Consider the following 10,516-nt stretch of genomic DNA (forward strand, 5'->3'; position numbering starts at 1 on the left):
TCTACACCTTTCTCTCTTCCCCACCCATGCAGCATCTCCCCTCTAAGCCTCTCTGCAGCCAGATGTTCAGTCCAGTGTACTGAATCTGCAGGTTCACTGCTGAGGCCCTTTCCCCTACCTGAATGATCTGAGGAGCCACCGGTCAGTAACTTGGTTCAAGGGAAAATGAAAGTCTATATCAATCACCTCAGTCAATAAAGAGTCACAGGTGGAAGGACACTGGACCATCTTAAAAAGCCGGTATCAAGGACCCTCTGCCCTCTTAAAGCTCAGCCAGGAAGCAAGAAAGATCTTCTGTCCGTATGCACCCAACATACCGAAAGGCCTAACACCTGTGCAAAGCAGAAAATGGCTGTGACTGGCTGGAGAGAACCAGTACATAGAGAGCATAAAGCCAAGGCAGGGACAGAGCTCTAGACCAGTGGGGGAAGCCAACAATAAGCAGCCTAGGGAGGAAGAGCTGGGAAACAGTCCAGGCCATGTTGCACTGTGAACTTACAAAAAGACCTTCCAGGCCTTCAGAAGATTCATGGCTGGGAGCAGCAGTTCAGTGGTCAGAAGAGGAGTAAGGACTGGGAAGAACCAAATGAGAGCTGCCATTTAAAGAACTGCAGAGGAACTGCATGAGACAATGATGCTAAAATGTAGCGTCCTAAAGGGATTGGAGGTGAGCAGAAGGAGCCCATCTGCTACATTCAGGCTGATGGAGTTCAAAAGAAACTGGAGAACAGGCCATTTATTGAGGCTCTGAGTGAACAGGGGACATGAGAGGCAACAGGGATAGAGGGAAGAAGAGCCTCAGGCACTGTGAAGAATACTGAAAGGAGCAGCTAGCTAAAACCAAACTACTATACCAGGAAGTGCCCATAGCTGGTCAGCACATCTCAAAACCTTCCTTGAGGGAGCAGCAGTGGTTAATGGGGTTGCTGCATTAAGAGGGCCCAGACACTAAGATAGTATGGATAAGATTTCTGAAGGAGGGACAGATGGTAGGCCAAAGGATATAGGTGTTCAAGCATCTTTGAAAGGGTCAAAATGTGGCAACTAGATGGCCTCGAGAGGAGCAGGACGTTGGATTTAGACACTACTTCAAAGGAGAATAGCTCTGAAATGAGCTAAAGGTAAATATACATCTAAGAACAAAGGATGTAGGCCATGCTTACTGGGCGAGGAACATTGACTCTGAAAAAGATTTAGGGGTTGTGGCAGATAATCAGGTGAACACAAGCTCCCTATATGATGCTGTGGCCAAAAGGGCTAATGTGATCCTTGGATGCATAAACGGGAATATCAAGTAACAGGAGAAAGGTTATTTTACTTTTGTCGCTGGTGTGACCACTGCTGGAATGCTGTGTCCAGTTCTGGTGTCCACAATTCAAGGATGTTCAAAAACTGGAGAGGGTTCAGGAGAGGAGAGCCACAAGAATGATTTAAAAGATTGGAAAACATGGCCTACAGTGATATATTCAAGGAGCTCAATCTATTTAGCTTAACAAGAGAAGGATGAGGATTTGACTACACAATAGAAGTACCTACATGGGGAACAAATATTTGATAATAGGTTCTTCAATCTAGCAAAGAAAGATGTATTATGATCCGAAGGCTGAAAGTTGAAGCTAAACAAATTCAGACTGGAAATAAGGTGTAATTTTAACAATGAGGGTAATTAATTGAAACAATTTACCAAGAGCTCTGGTGGATTCTTCATCCACTGGCAATTTTAAAATTAAGATTGGATATTTTGCTAAAAGATGTTCTCTGGTAATTACTTTGTGGAAGTTCTATGGCCTGTATTCTATAGGCTTTCAGACTAGATGATCACAATGGTCCCTTCTGGACTTGGAACCTATGAGCTGAGGGAGCAGCATACACTCTCAATGCAGGGCCTGAGGAATTGTGATTAGAGATGTTTAATCACATTAGGGGCTGGCAGAGGCCTGAGCCCTAACTGTCATCCTACAGGAAGAACAAACCAAGCAACGATCCATGACAAAGAAGTTATGTAGCAAGTCTCCAATGGGACCATCTGATTCTGTCAGGAATGACAGGTGCAGTCAACTCTATCCTGTATGGTCAAAGACAAAAAGCTTCATAACTGTCTTCAAGGAAGGATGAACTGGAAGGGATGCTCCCAGGTACAAAGCCATATGAACTCACAGGGTGGTGGCAATTTATTACCACTATAAATCAAACTCAATCAGTTGCTTACACGTTTTGGTCCATGAGCTCATTCCCACTGCTCTGCAGAATGAACTGTTCTGAGAACCAAGCAATGATAGGGTAAGGTATTGGGTCAAGAGGCTATCACAGTTCATGGCAGCTGCACCTATATTCCGTCTCCATGGTTCCATCATGGGCATGTCCTCTTAGGCTTCTGGTTCCTTTGCCATCAGCTCTCTTGGGTGCAGACACACATCTTTCTGCTACTTGACTGGGATGTTTCCAGGCTGCAGAGTTCCCTGCCTACGCTGTGAATTTCCCAGCAAGTCAGATTGCCTCAGCAGGCCTGCTTTGCCTTCCTTTCTCAAAGGCTATAAACAGTGTACTTGTTCACAGTCAAGTTACCACACAGCTGTTTCTAAGCTAGCATATGTATCCTTAAGGTGAAAGCATTGTAGAGAAAACATATTAAAAACAATAATAGCATCTGCACGCATGCTAATAAGCTTACCAGAGATCACCCGGGCTCCAGCAAGGGCGTGGGCAGGTGAATAGTCCTTCAAACCCCATCTTGAGATTTTCTGTGGTCACAAATTCACTAGAGTTGTTAGAACAAGCATATCCATATATCTGTGATTTTTCTCTTCTATATAGTTTGTGTCTTTGATCACTACAGACATGAATAGGCAATCAGTCAGACAATGGCTTTCTCCTCAAGCCATAGCTTCAAAAGATTGGGGCTGGAAATGGGGAATTTGCATTCCATCCCACCCCCACCCCATGTTTCCTAGGAACCCATTTAACTTTAAAAGTTCACATTGTTTGAAATAGTCCTTTTGAAGTTCATAACACTTCCCAGAGACTTAACACAGTTCCCTAGAGACATTACATACAATTCCCACCATAATACATAAACATTTTCATTTTTAATACAATGAACTCCTAAAATATTTAAACTTAATGCAATGAGGTTTAACTTAATTCAATCAAGTTTATACAGAAAATTGCCATATCTGTCACAGAGGTATTTCCATAACAGGAGCTCGCTTAAAGTGCTTCACAGAATGAAAAAGGGTGAGAATCACCACTCCTAAATCTTAGCACATATAGCGCTTGGGTAATATTCTGTACAGGAATTGCTTACTATCTAAGTATGACTGCAACAAAGCAATAAGAACCATAGAATTACTTCTGAATTAGCAGGTGCCTCTGTAATGTATATGGAGAATGTTGTAAAATATGCTGTTCCCTTTTACACTAAGCTGGAACACTTTCACACAGGTGCTCATAGAGGTCCAGAGTTGTTAATGAGCAGGACAAATCGACCAGTTCTAGCAGTTCACAGAAGCTGTTGTAATGTATGTGGTCACACATTCTAAGACATACTGTTCCTTTCACATCAGTCGTGTGAATTTTTCATAGAGGCGTGCTCAGAAGTCTAGTATTACTATATTTACTGGTGATAATTTGAGTTCACTTCCTTCACTTCATATGAGGGTGTGTTTAGTCTGTGCTGGCAAAATCTTCTTGTGGTTCCTCTGTAAACTTTTATTACAGAGTTGGGGCAGGGGGGGATATAGACTGTGGTAGATATAGATTTATTTTATTTGAGAATTCAGCACTGCTTTTTTCTCATTACTGGCCTGTGGCTGTACATTCATCAGTGCTGAAGCTGATGATGAACCAAGCAGAGTTAGGCCAGGCTAGAATTTGGATTGGAGACCTCTCAGAATAGTCCAAATGGTACATTAAGTGGTGCTGGTAGTTTAAGATGTGGATTTTTTCCATGGAATCATATTGTTTTAAAACGCATGATTTTTAAAAAATCCTGCTTTTGCTGAGTTAAATTGGATGAATCAGAACATAAGAACAGCCATATTGGGTCAGACCAAAGGTCCATCTAGCCCAGTATTCTGTCTTCTGACAGTGACCAGTGCAAGGTGCCCAGAGTCAATGAACAGAATATATAAGTGATCCATCCCGTCGCCCATTCCCAGCTGCTGGTAAACAGAGGTTAGGGACACCTGTGAATGGATACTGTACGTCAGTTTGAACTGTAATATGTTATGTAAAATTGTTGAAAGGACAAATGAAGTCAAAGAAGTTGTGTTAATTTAGAATCATAGAAGATTAGGGTTGGAAGAGGCTTCAGGAAGTCATCTAGTCCAACCCCCTCCTCAGAGCAGGACAATCCCATCTAAATCATCCCATTGTCAAGCCGGGCCTTAAAAACTTTCAAGGATGGAGAGTACATCACCTCCCTAGAAAACCCATTCCAGTTCACCACCATCCTAGTGAAATAGTTTTTCCTTATATCTAACCTAGACCTTCCTCAATGCAACTTGAGACTATTGCTCCTTGTTCTGTCCTCTGCCACCACTGAGAATAGCCGAACTCCATCCTCTTTGGAACCCTCCTTCAGGTAGTTGAAGGCTGCTATCAAATCTTCCCCCCCACACACACACACACTCTCTTCTCTTCTGCAGACTAAATAAGCCCAGTTTCCTCAGCCTCTCCTCACAAGTCATGTGCCCCAGCCCCCTAATCATTTTTGTTGCCCTCTGCTGGAATCTCTCCACTCTGTCCACCTCCTTTCTGTAGTGAGGGGGGGAAGGCAAAACTGGATGTAATACTCCAGATGTGGCCTAATAGAGGGGAATAATCACTTCCTTCAATCTGCTAGCAATGCTCCTACTAATGCAGCCCAATATGCCATTAGCCTTCTTGGTAACAAGGGCACATTGCTGACTCATATGCAGCTTCTCGTCCACTGTAACTCCCCAGGCCCTTTTCTGCAGAAATGCCGCTTAGCCAGTCAGTCCCCAGCCTGTAGCGGTACATGGGATTCTTCCATCCTAAGTGCAGGACTCTGCACTAGTCCCTGTTGAACTTCATCAGGTTTCTTTTGGCCCAATCCTCCAACTTGTCTAGGTCACTCTTGGCCCTATCCCTACCCTCCAGCATATCTACTTCTCCCTCGAGCTTAGTGTCAAACTTGCTGAGGGTGTAATCCATCCCATCATCCAGATCATTAATGAAGATGTTGAACAAAACTGGCCCCAGGACCGACCCCTGGGGCACTCCACTTTATAGCAGCTGCGAACTAGACATCGAGCCATTGATCACTACCTGTTGAGTTTAGTATGAATTTAGTATGTTTGCACTCAAATGTGATGGTTAGATGATCTGCAAGCACTTGTACGAACTCACAGTTTGGCATGATGGATTAGGATACCTGAAATCATTTTGATGTGCTACTTTGAGGCAGTGATGATTGATCATCCCTTCTAGATAATTTTGGGGCATTCCTCATTGAGTGCCCTTTGAGGAATTCTTTCAGGCCTCAGATGGACCCACTCAGAATCCAGACAGAGATTAGTGTGGCTGTCAGGTTACTAGAGGTAGGCAAAAACATTCCAGGCAAAATTTGTTTTCACTGAATAAATGCAGATTTGAGTTAACTGAAACATTTTGTGAATTTGTGTCAATTTTGATTAACTGTTTCAGCCAAAAAAAACTTTTGGAAATGTCAAGACAGTCAATTTCAGCATTGTCAAATTTAATTTTTTTTAAGGCAGCATCTCAAGGGGATTTATATGCTATTCTCAGTACTAGGATTGGGGAGGTATTTTCCCCCCAGCAGCCCAATGGTTGGGGGACACATCTGAGATATAGGAGACTCAGGTTCAAATTCCCACTCTAGAGTAGGGACTTGAACCCAGGTTTCCATATCCCAGGTGAGTGCCCTAATCACCAGGCTTTGGGATATTCTGAGGAGGGGCTCTGTCTCTCAGTCTCTCCTGTTGAAGCTCTTCTGGTTTGTATAAATTAAATATTCATTGAGACAGTATCAGAGAGAATGCCTCTATAGCCCAGTGATTAGGGCCCTCACCTTGGAGGGGAGAAACCAAAGATCCACTCCATCTGCTCCCATGAATATTTAATTAGCTATAGAAAGTAGAACAGCTTCAACAGCAAAGCTTGAGAGCAATCCTCTATAGCCCTGTGGCAAAGGCTATAGAGGATTGCCCAATATATTGCTCCACAGTGGGGATTTGAACCTGGGTCTCCTCCCTTCATCTCTCTCTCTCTCTCTCTCTCAAGAATGGTGCCTATGTCCCTTGTGAATCTAGCCTTTTGTTTCCAAATTTCCTTCACTTTTATTTATTTTTTTAAAAGGTTAAAGATGCCAAAAATCAAAATGTTTCACTGGGGGCCAAAGCATTATATGTGACCTAAAAATCCATTATTTCCCAAGCTCTTACCATGGCTACCAGATCTGCTGTAGCTTACACAACCTCTTGAAGGTACAATTTAAGATTCCAGCTACCTCTTTCCTGGTATATTACTTCATTCAGTCTGATTTTGCTACTTTTCTGTCCCCTTTTCTCCATTCTACGTGACTGCAAGCTGGACCACTTAGGAGCTGGCAACTCCTTTTTGCAATCACCAGTATTGCCAGTTCTCAAGGTTTGAGACTGAGTCTCATGATAACTGATGTTTTTCTTGGAGTCCCAGCTCCTCAAATCATGAAAATATGTGGGGTTCTCAGATTTCTTTCTTTCTTTTCTTTTCTTTTTTTTTTAACAAAACTTCTAGCCCTTAGTCCTGGAGAAGAGAATGAAAATGTAACACCAGCGCAGCCAAACCAAGAAGGCAGATAAAGAGAATGCAAAATGGATTGTTTAAATCTCATGGGTTTTTCAACCCCTCGCATGCTACTTTGGGGTCTGACTCAAAATATTTAAAGGTTTGGGGGCAACAAACACAGTAATTGGTGTGAAAAGCTACAAAAGCTATTAGTGGCTTTGCCTTGGTATGAGACCATGTCAGCCAGATACCATCCCAGACCATATAGGAACACAGGGTGCAGAACTGAAAGTAATTTGTGTGTGCTCCTGACTCTCACTGTACAATGGAGGATTGGCAGTGTGTCAGGGGGAAAGGAGAGCCTCAGACAGAAGATTCACTATTTCTTCCGTACCTTTTTTTTGTCTTGTGCACTTTTATTATGTTTGTTCTATAAGGTTGAACTTACAAACATGACTGTTACAAAATCCAACATTTAACTGACTGTCCTTCCTTTATCCCCCCCGAGACAGACACATGGTATTAGAAGCATCTTTTTAAAAAAGGAGTTTATTGATTGTAATAGGAAACAAAGGGAACCTTTCCAAAATGAATGATTGTTTAAGTTGTGTAAAGTTTCTGTTTTGTTTCTTTTTGTCGCTTGTGGAGTGATTGTGACAGTGGAGTCCAGAGTCCCCTTACAAAAACTCATAAATCAAAATTAACTATTTTAATGTTGTGACAGTTGAAAGAGCGGTCCAGGAGCACCTCCAAGCCCCAAAAGCTAATCAGCACTGAGCCAATGACAGCATGATGCTAGAAGACACTGAGCTGTGGCAGCAGTGTAATGCTTCTGTACCCACTTGGGACTTCGTGGTCATTAGGTATGCTTCACACCGCTACTGTGGAGACTGTCAGTTGGGACAGAGAACAGAAACAGGTCTTCACCACTTGAATGAAAGGAGAAGATATAGTAGCTATATCGGTAAGATTTATTTTCTTTATGTATTAAAGCTATTAGAGTTGAACATAATCCTATAATGGGAGCAGGTAGTAATTCCATCCAGTAGCTAGCAGGAATAAATATACAGTAATTGCACTGGTTTGGGTTTATACTAGGGTCGCCACTTCTGAGGTGCAGAAAAACCAGCTGGTCTGTGGCCACATTGGCTGGTGCCTGCCCCTGGCAGAGAGGGACCCAGGTGCCAGCTGGGCAGGGGCAGCACATTCTCAACTGCTATGTGCACGGACAGTACTTAAGATAGCTGCGCATACTGCCACACTACACACAGCAAAAAAAAAAACCTGCCATACCACTTTTTCTGACCAGCAACTTGAAAGGCACTAGAAAAAACATCCAGACTGGTCAAATGAGCCGGATGATATAGGTCCAACAGTGTGGCCACACAGGGCCCACATGGTTTTTGTAAAGGGAAATCATGCCTGACCAATCTACTAGAATTATTTGAGGGTGTCAACAAGCATGTGGACAAGGGGAATCCAGTGGATATAGTGTACTTAGATTTTCAGAAAGCCTTTGACAAGGTCCCTCACCAAAGGCACTTAAGCAAAGTAAGCTACTATGCAATAAGAGGGAAAGCCCTCTCATGGATTAGTAACTAGCTAAAAGATAAGAAACAAAGAGTAGGAATAAATGGTCAGTTTTCACAATGGAGAGCAGTAAAGAATGGTGTTCCCCAGGGATCTGTACTGGGCCAAGTTCTATTGAACATATTCATAAATGATCTGGATAAAGGGGTAAACAGTGAGATGGCAAAATTTGCAGATGATACAAAACTACTCAATAGTTAAATCCCTGGCAGACTGTGAAGACCTACAAAAGGATCTCACAAAACTGGGTGACTGGGCAACAAAATGGCAGAAGAAATTCAATGTTGATAAATGGAAAGTTATGCACCCTGGAAAACATAATCCCAACTATACATATACAATGATGGGGTCTAAATTAGCTGTTACCACTCAAGAAAGAGATCTTAGAGTCATTGTGGACAGTCTCTGAAAACATCCGTTCAATGTGCAGAAGCAGTCAAAAAGGCAAATAGAATGTTGGTAATCATTAAGAAAGGGATAACTAATAAGACAGAAAATATCATATTGCCTCTATAGAAATCCACGGTACGCCCACATCTTGAATACTATGTGCAGATGTGGTCGCCCCATCTCAAAAAAGATGTATTGGAATTGGAAAACTTTCAGAAAAGAGCAACAAAAATGATTAGAGGTATGGAACAGCTGTCATATGCGGAGCTATTAACAAGACTGGGACTTTTCAGCTTGGAAAAGAGACAGCTAAGGGAGGGATATGATACAGGTCTACAAAATCATGACTGATGTGGAGAAAGTAAATAAGGATGTGTTATTTAGTCCTCATAACAGAAGAACTAGGGGTCACCAAATGAAATTAATAGGCAGCAGGTTTAAAACAAACAAAAGGAAGTATTTTTTCACACAACGCACAGTCGACCTATGGAACTCCTTGCCAGAGGACGTTATGAAGGCCAAGATTATAACAGAGTTCAAAAAGAACTAGATAAGTTCATGGATGATAGGTCCATCAATGGCTATTAGCCGGGATAGGAAGGGATGGTGTCCCTATCCCCTCCAAAAACTGGAAATGGGCGACAGGGGATGGATCACTTGCTGATTACCTGTTCTGTTCATTCCCTCTGGGGCATTTGGCAGTGGCTATTGTTGAAAGACAGGATACTGGGCTATATGGATCTTTGGTCTGATCCAGTATGGCTGTTCTTATGTTCTTATGCCACAGCATTTGTGCAGGGACCAGTGTACTCTGCTTTCCTCCCCAAAAGGGGGGCAAAGAGAAGGTGGGATCATGGCCTTGTCCCTCCTTTTGCATTAGCCTATGGAGCAAGGCCTTTGCATCAGGGGCACAATCTGCTCCATCCTAATGGATGCAGCAGATAAACTGCACCTTTCAGTCTGCATATTCTTAGCGCTGCTTCTTGTGCACAATCTCTCTAGTGCTCGTCCCAGGGCAGGGTAGTCCTGTGTCTAGGCTGTGCCTTAAAAGCAAAACTCCACCATGTCATGTATGCAAGTAGCTAATACAGAAAGACTTGAGGAGGTTAATGGATGACTAGCTCAAGGTCTGAGAACAGATGGTCAATACTAGGGAGGTCTTTACTCTAGCAGACAAAGACTTAACAAGTTCCAGTAGTTGGAAGTTGAAGCAAGACAAATAAGGCAAAAAAATGTTCAACAGTGAGACTAATCCACCATTGGACAATTTTACCAAGGATTCTCTATCACTTGGAGTTTTAAATCAAAACTGGATATCTTTGTAAAAGAGATTTTGTTTCTCAGCCACAAGTTTTGGGACTTGATGCAGAAATCAATTAGTAAAATTCCCTGGAGCAGGAGGACAGACTAGATGATCCAGCTTGAAATCTAGGGATGGTTTGCAAAGCATTTTGTGTTCCAGCTTGATGAAAGTTTCTATGTAAACATAAGATCATTATTACTTAACTGCAAATTGTTTCCAGACTAAACAGTTTTATATGGAAATAAACACTGGTTTTGTGAATTCTTTATATGAGGAAAAAATAGTTGTGGGTTTAATGCACATGTTTGTCAAACAAAGTTATCTATTGTATGTGTGCTAGTGAGATTATTTGTGTACCTTGCAACAAGCATTCTTTAGTTGGGAAGGATAAAGTGAACTGCAGCATAATACTGTTTATCCTTGAGGGAACCGATTCTGCCTTTCTTATTTATCCTGAACTTTGATTTAATGGGTCCTCTAACT

The sequence above is a fragment of the Chelonoidis abingdonii genome, chromosome 1, assembly GCF_003597395.2.
Source record: "Chelonoidis abingdonii isolate Lonesome George chromosome 1, CheloAbing_2.0, whole genome shotgun sequence".
NCBI classification, from domain to species: domain Eukaryota; kingdom Metazoa; phylum Chordata; order Testudines; family Testudinidae; genus Chelonoidis; species Chelonoidis abingdonii.